Consider the following 8,933-nt stretch of genomic DNA (forward strand, 5'->3'; position numbering starts at 1 on the left):
GTGGCGAAAGGGAACGAGAGGCGAATCAACAAAAGTGCTAACCGGGGCGGAGTCGAGACACATTAATGCCAGGGACGCTCAGACAAACACATACACACAGCCACACGCGGCAACAGTCAACGTAGTTTGTCTAGAGGTCAGGATATAGTGGAATAACTAGGGCAGATGGGAAAAAAGTAGCGTTACCGCAGGCAAAGCCGCACTCGAATGCTTGTGCTGAATTGAACGGATGCGGTTGCGACGATCAACGACTGCAAGTCTGCGCCTGACGCAAGCGGTACGAATGCACCACAACGACAGGTAGGCCCTAACAACAATCGCATGGCGCAAAGTGCAGCGGCAAAGCCTTCGAACGATCCGAGGAGTACACATATACATGTCGTACTGCCAAAAAGCGAAAGTCGAAAGGATTGGAGACGAGAGAGTACGAGAACTAGACATACAGAGAGAACGAAGACCTCTAAAGGCGCTGACCTGAGCCATGCGGCGCCGGTGATGTAGGGACGAGCGCGCGGCGTGCTGGTGACAAATGCCCCCGCCCGCCCCTGTTTACTCGATGTTTACCCGGTCGGAGCGCCCGAAAATGTAAACAAGTGGGCGGAGAGAGCGCGAGAAAGGCGGACGGAGCAGACAGCGCTCTGCATCACTGCCCGACATGGACGCCACGCCTCCGCCTGCACTTTTGACGTCGTCGCGCGCGGCGACGTCGTCTGCCGCCGCCGCCCGCTACGGATTACGGTAGCGCAATACACACAACACATATACACGCATTCGGGCATTCGAAAATAACACCACACACACACACACACACACACAGCAAGCACGCCTCCTGTCCGACGCGCTCCCTCCCCTCTGTTTCTCGCGGATGCGACGACGACGAAGGTGTTTCGAGAATTAGTCTGAAATAGTTCCTAGTAGCGTAGAGGCACAAAGAGAGATTCATGGATCAAAAAGAGGCGGCGCAAATCCATGACGCTTATTGTTGCCTGGTGTTTACCGCAATATTCTGTGAGATCTGATGCGAGAGAAAAACAACGGAATGCTCAAAGAGGGAGAGATGGTCAAAGAACGTGATTTGTGCCTGTTGCAATCAACAATAACAGCTCAGAAATCTTTTTTTTTAAATAAAAGGAACTGTTTCATCGCATAAACAGTTGCGGCAAATGTTTGGAACGACAAAGAAGAATACCAGTGGCAGATAGTACTACCTACCTACCTAGTCGTTACAGTGGATCACGACAGTTATCTGGCAAACATATATGAATTCTCTCGAGAGATCTTTCGAAACTGAAGCGCAACACACAGAAAATTCAAAAGAAAAAATCTTCGCATGCATCTTCTTGCAGTGTTCTCGAAGCATCTGCGTGTCTGTCCTAAGGAAAACAAAGGCGAGGTTTCCAAGAATACAATTAATTTGTAAAATTGCTCTTTTTGCTTTGTATTCCACATTTCAGTTATTTGCGAAAACCGTGGAGTGAAAATCTTTCGGCGGAATTTGGAGCCATAAATTCTCTCCAGTTCTCAGGTGCACGCCCTTCAACAGATCTCGTCATATGCCCAATAGTTATAAATCACGCTATTACTTTGTCGTTTTTGAGAATAGTCGGATTATTACTGCTCACTTCAGCCGAAGTCGAAAAACACGCGTCTTTACAGACTCGAAAGGTGTGCAAACCATGGTCCATGGGCCGTGATGCTGGCCCTACTGAACCATCGTATACTCATAATGTCTGCAGTTACTTCAGAATTTGCAATTAGTGACAGCTATTCACGAGAGATGTGATGAGATAGCGATCGCAGACGTTTTTCAGCCTTTCAAAAGTCACCAGCGCTCTTTCAAGTGATTTGTGGCACTTCAAAACATGTTCTCGGATGATTTCCAACCCCAAATCTTTACGAATAGGTTGTTTTAACACGCTCTGTTTTAATTCTTCATGTGGAAGTAAAGTCACGCCAATAAAATCTCCATTTCTTCAATTTTCCTGTTCTCCATCGTGCAATCTCCTATACGGACTCCTTAACCACGGCATATGCCGCACAGTGCACGTCTGAAGAATCAAGTAGTGTTTGTGTAATTGCACAACAACTACGAAACACAATTTTGTGGTTGTATGGTAGGGTCAAAACGACATGAAGCACGCACGCAATTGCGTACACGGCTTCTCTCGAGGCGCTTCGGTGGAGCGTAGCCGCTAGGAGCGTGACCACCCATCGCTGCAGTTTGCGACGGTCCCACTTCGGTTTCAACTGCTGCCTTCACCGCGCCGTTTCGAGCGCGTACGCGAATGCACCGCAACTACACTCGTGATTCATGTCGTGTTGACTCCTCTATATGATGGAGTCAAAACGACATGAAGCCACGGTGCACTTGCGTAAGCGGCTGCGCTCCAAGCGATGCGATGTAGATAGCGGTTGGAATCGAGGTAGGACCATCGCAAACTACAGCGAGGAATTTTGTCAACAAAAGTACCCCGTAGATAGTAGCCGCCACGCATCGTTTCGAGCGCAGCCGCTTGCGCAGCTGCACGTGCATCATGCCGTTTCGATCGTACCATGTAGTGTACCACTGACTGCTGCAGCCGCTTGCGCACCGCAGATACACGTCATCTCGACCTGAATATGTGTCACTTTGCAAGTGACTTTACATTTGTTAAGGTGCAGCATCCCTTCTAGTTAAGTATAGCCTCATTTGCATAGCTTCATGGTCTTCTTTACATAATATTTGTGACAGCTATGCTCACCGAACTAAACTATAACATCAGAAGGTATGAATATGGATAAAAACTATAACTAACTATGACTAGAAACCATACCTGGAGTTTAATGAAGCTAATTAATTTGAGCCAAGTGAATAGAGCACAGAATTACTAGTCACGTTCTCCCGCTATGACCTATTTCTATGCTCGCTCCTAAAAAGATTTCTTTTTGTGCCAGTTATCTTCCTCCTTACTCCTATTCAAGAAAAATCTTTGTTATCGATCAACTATTGCAGCTTGTGATTATGGCAAAATAACTATTGATACTCTCGAACGGTCAGTCTTGTAATCGCGCGAATATTGAATTGTTCATTAAAACAGTGACAGATTTGGTGGTTATCTCGCCGAACGCGAAGCGGACGCCCTACGTAATGTACATGTAGAGAGTGCAGCTCCTGCAGAAGACACGATAGTCACCATGAGTTCGTACGTTGTTGTATTTGTCTTATAAAACTGCAAAATTATTTATTATGCTGCGCTATCCTATCAATTAAGGCTCCACACGCCGTACAGACGATGAATGACAATCAACCGCTCAAAAACTTCTCAGCTCGCAGCTGCTATGGACAAGAGTACTATGGAGTGGAATTGTTTTGTACGTAACACATGTGCTACATATACGATGATGTGAAAAGTTGCTGCAACCACGAAGTATTCAAAATTGCATAGAAGTTTGTTTGTAACTGCAGAAAATCTTTGGTTATTTACAACTGTACTGCTAGCTATTTAGCATACAGATAAGGTAAGCGTACCAGTCAGTACAGAAAAGGAGTATCGAAGAAGATGAGACATGTAGAAGGAAGTGTGGACTATGAGGAGTGCAGATAATTAGAAAGACGTGAACAGACTGTGGACAAGTTGGATAAGGACCAAAGTATGAGAAAGACGCTTCGGGGAACAGTTTTCGCGCAAGGAAGCTTTTCAAATTTACTCAAAACCCTGGATAAAATCAAGGCGTCCATCGTGCAGTTCACGTATCCCCTATAAATTTTGGAAAAAGTCGCATATATTCACTAGAATACGAGAAGCACTGAGATCAGGAAAAAAACTACTTTTTTGAATTTATAATGTGGAAGACACATCTATGAAGAATAGTCAGTAACTCTCTCATTTCTTTGTGCTCTAACCATTCTCAAAGCACAAGGGATATTTTGACAATAGTTTTTTTTCTTTTTTTTTCCAAGGCAAGATGAAATTGGGACTAATCAAGGAGCAAAATTAGTTGACTGATTATTTACTGAATTACCGATTATTGAATTTGTGAGGATAAAAATGCAAACTTCTCAAAATTTCCTGAAGATTAACGAATGTTTATTTCTGATAGCGAATGTCACAAACACAGAAGAATTCAAGATTAATCTTTTCAGGAAAGCAGTAGTCGTCTTCTCAATACAATTCTGTAAAGCTTAAGAGGCAATCTGTTGAATCGAATTCATCTATAAAAAGTGAAATATAAGAATATTCAAAGAACAACCAAGCCAGAATTAGTGGCACGATACTCAAAAAACACCGAAGAATTTCTTAGTGCCTCATTTTCACACGTGCTAACATTAGATGAACTGTATCTGATGTTGTAAATAAGTAAAAGGATTTTGAATGAGGTGGCAGCCTCATAAAAAGAAGTGACAGTCGCCTCGATCATGCCATTTAATGACAACGAGTGTTTTTCTTTTTGTGAAACTTAAACGAGTGAAGAAGTGAAAAGACCAATTCTGGAAAAATTTTATATTTTCTATGTGTCGGCAACAAGAGTTCGTGAAGAGGTTCTCCTCCAATGAAAAACGGTTGATCTTGTGAAAATATAAAATATTGAGAGATTACGAATTGAGAATGTCTATTCCCCTAACAACATTTAGTAAATCTCTGCCTAATTGCTCCTAAATCCTCAATTACGGTGAAAACCAATTGTTGGGTGATAGTCGAATTTAAGCAACAGTCAAGATTGTTAACAAAATTTATTACAGCTAACGTTTCGGCGTTGTCTCCTTCGCAACTCCCCTCGGAGTTCACCGCAGACAATGTCATGAAAACGTTCCTTTCTGCATAGCTGTCACAATTCTATCGTACGAACCCGAAATTATAGCTCGCAGAACTTTAGAAGCGTTTTGGATAAATGCAAAAGGTCCAAAAATGAATAGAAAGGAAGAGTGCTTAGCCGTGACCAACGAGCTGGCTCTGTATCAACACCTTTGCGGGTTTGATCTACGGGGTCATATGCGGGTCGCATCCTAATTAGTATCAGCGGAGCGATTGCACCACGCGGACATCCGCTAACATCACGGCAATGCGGCTACTGAGGAAGGCACAACGATTTGGGCTTTTTTGGTTTTTGTTTCCGGGTGTAATATCCTAGGGGATGATGACTTGTTCTGGATGAGGCATTTGAGAGGATATATTGCAAATGTTCTTACTTTCCAGGCTCTGACGAAGGTGACAACGCCGAAACGTTAGCCGTAATAAATTTTGTTAACAATCTTGGCTGTTGCTTAAATTCGACTATCAACAAGTTGCAATCTCTATGCCAAGATTCAAGGAAAGTCGAACTTTCGCAATTGTTGGGTGTTACTTAGTTTGCCCATTTCTCTGCGATCATCTGTAATCTTATCCTTAAAGACATTACCCCACGAATCTAACGTGATGTGGATTTCCGACGGTCAAAGAGTAAACGGAATCGTAGATTGCAGAAATGGGTGAGATCTCGTTCATTTCTTCCTAAAAAAACGGCCCGGAACATGCGGCCTCCAGCGTTCCGGGGCGCTGTTGTCTACGAAGAGCTCTATTGGAGCGCGCTAGCCTTGTGCGCGTGCCGCACCTTCGTGGCCGTTTTTTAACGGCAATTAGGAAGGAATGGACCGAATCACCCTCTTCCCCACAATCTACGACCCTGTGTAACCATAACCCACCTGAAATCGTACCACCCCAGATTAGAGAGATGCTCCCTTTAAGAAACCGAAAATGACGCTACAAAATCTAAAAAAGTACAGGGTAAACAGATTCACGCCGGAAAATCGAGAGAACCTCATGTATCTTGTTCTTTTAGAAATTTCATGTTTGTCATTTTCTTAAAATACGCCTACAGAAGAAAGGAGTTTTCTTCCTTGCCACTCCTTTCACACACATTTTTCGTTTTCTTGTTTAAGATTTAGAAGAGATGAAGCGCAAAATGCTAGACAAGAAATACGAGGTGAGCTCACTGCGCTTCTTTCGACAGGCGGCGCCAACCACGTTCAAGATGATCGCGTCGCAGCCGCACGGAACTACCGCAACATAGGGACGAAGGGGGGGGGGAAGAAATGGCAGGAGGCATGGGCGCATTTGATGAGGATAGCAATCTAACACTAAAAAAGAACAACAACAATTTCAATAAAGCTATGAAATGAAGACAAATATGAATTTTGGTTCGGAAATAGATCCTGTTTTCCAAGAAAGTTTATAATTAGCGTGTTTTGTATGAGCAAATTGTTGCTTCAAGCAGCTCAAAACTGATTTCTGTACAGAATTTTGTTGCTGTTTCCTGAAGTGAACGTCAACAGCACGTCAGACAGAGGGGGACCAAGCCGCTCTTCTACTCTCGGGACTCCTTAGACAGTCTGTGTTTCAAAAACACTTTGTTAGTTCGTTCGTTGCAACGTTGTGTACGCGTCGCTACTCTACAATTACACGCGAAGCTAATTCGAGAGAGAGGCGATGCTGTCTAAAGCTTCTCAACAACACTCTACGCTCGACGATCTCTTTAATTTTGAGATTGTTATGTGTGATGTGTGTTGTTAGGCACCGGAAGTAAATATAGTAATGTTTTCGAGTCGCACACGAACGTTGCTATTGTAGCCGGCTGGGGAAGCAAAAGATTTGGAGCAGTTCCATCCGGAGGTGGGGCAAGAGGTGAAAGAAGAGGAAAGATTTCTATGGAGGGACCGTAGGTTGACAGCTTTATCGTACTTTTTCAGTATCTGCTCGCTATCATAGTTTTCTCAATGAATTTTCTACTGTTTGATGCACAGTTTTGAAACGAAAAGTTCTTAATAACGTCTCTTATTTTTGCCAAAGGAAAAGGAAAAGAGGCTTTTAAAAACTTCCTCATGATGTTTCTTATAATGTTTACATTCTCCTCAAAAAGAACACCCGCGCTCGTATGAAAGTATAAAGTTGTTTTTTAGTTTTCAGAAGCAAGAAATACAGGTATCACTCCCAGCATATTTGATCTACTCGATCTACTGCTTACCACAACCAGCCAGGTGAATCTCTGATTTTTAATTATAAGCTTACTTTGTCGGTTTGGAGGCATGAAACTAACTAGATAAAAAATTCTCTACGTCATTCTGATTTTACAAAGAAAATAGAAAAATGTTTTTCGTTAAAATTGTTAAAAATTTTTTTTTCGAAAGAAAAATCACTTGTAGTTTAACGACACGATGCAACACTTATTCTATGCATTGTCTGCCGTTACTTTAAGTCCTCTTATTTTTGTACGATGTTTTAGGAAACTTCATTGTTAGCACATATAAAATGAAAAATAAAACATAATAAGCACTGAAAGACTATTAATTCTTTGGGAATAACTATTGATTCCCTTCTCCTTGACCATAGTGAAGTTATTTCTTGAAGCTCCCCAGTTTACACTACGTGAAAATGTTAATCTTGCAGATTAGTTATTGCACGATAAGAATTAGTAGATCAAAAACGGATTACTCTTACTACGTTCCAATGCATGTATTTTCTAAAAAACAATTCCACTGTAGTTTTTGCGAGATCTAATTTCAAATTACCAGACTCCAGCCGCGTTAGCCAACATTTTACGTTCAATCACTCGACCTACAAGCAGAAAGCAGAATGTTTGTGCATGAGCGCAACTGGATATTGCTCCAGGCATCTCTGTAGGAAAAAAAAAACATAGGTTAAGAAATTTAGGTTAGGCAACAGCTTTAAAAAATGAGCAGAAATTACTTCTGTTGCACTTCGATTAAGTTATTTTTGGTATGTAGATGCAAATTTCACTTCTTCTGCTATCGCAGACAAAAATATATAAATTGTGAGATTTCGTTTTTTTAATCCCTACTTCTCAACACTTCATGCAAAGTGCTCAGATATAAAAACCCAGGTTAGTTTAGAAAATATCAATTTATTTCGCCAGTCTTTATTGCTCACAGTTTTTCACGAATCCTAAAAAAATATACTTTGAAATTTACAAAGGATTAAACCCAGGATAATCTCCGATTCCGACTTCAATTATCAGTTTGCTTTTCGTAATGCACTGAAAGTTACTACACGAAGTTAGCTCAAAAGCTATAGATCTAGAGTTATCGGACACTGCCAAGTCTGAATTTGCATCAAATCCCTTTAGAATCGGACGATGATAGTAGTATTTCGCTCCGAGCAACGAACCGAGGAAATTCCTCGGTAGCACTGGCGTTCAGCACTGCTGGTACAGTAGGTGAAGCAGGTCTCTATCACAATAGGATTTAACGGTTGAGGACAAAGATTTTCAAGTGATATTCCTCTACTACATCGCCAAAATCCTCAAATGCTTGATCTTTATGTAGTTATGTAGTTTTTATGTAGTTTCTATACAAATTCTTTAATACTTCTACGTCGCTTTATAGATATTTTATGATTTGGAATCATGATTCTCTCCTCTTTCAAACCTCACCTTTCTCGGATGAAAACCTCACATTTTTACGAATAAAAAAGTTAAAGCAAATAATGTGTCTCTTCGTTATGTTGAGGGAGTGCTGCTTGTTTAACTTAAATGAAAAACAACGAAGCTTATGTAGGAAATAGCTGAGTAGCCAAATAAACAGAAAAACGGTAGCGAAATGCAGTGGCGCAAATCTAAAAAAAATCGATTTAATTTGAAAAATATTTGAATATTTGAAAAAATAGCTACCTTTTTTACTCTGAGTTCTGCGCACATATTTTGTGTTTTGGACCCTAAGTTCAAGTTAAGGCGAGCTCGAGATAACTTCACTAACCTTGTGATCCTCGCAAAAAGAAAAATAGGGAGGTTTCAATTGCTTTCTCCACGTTCTCCTCTATGAACTCAACCCTTTATTTAGTTGGACAATGCGGAAACTTGGCTTTTCGTTCGTCATCGCATGTTTGCTGATCGGCGCCGCCGGTTGGTAGAGGTGCGCGCGCTGCCCGGTACTCTTCAAACAACTTAATGGTCAGTGGCGCACG

The sequence above is a fragment of the Necator americanus genome, chromosome IV (genome assembly GCF_031761385.1).
Source record: "Necator americanus strain Aroian chromosome IV, whole genome shotgun sequence".
Lineage (NCBI taxonomy): Eukaryota > Metazoa > Nematoda > Chromadorea > Rhabditida > Ancylostomatidae > Necator > Necator americanus.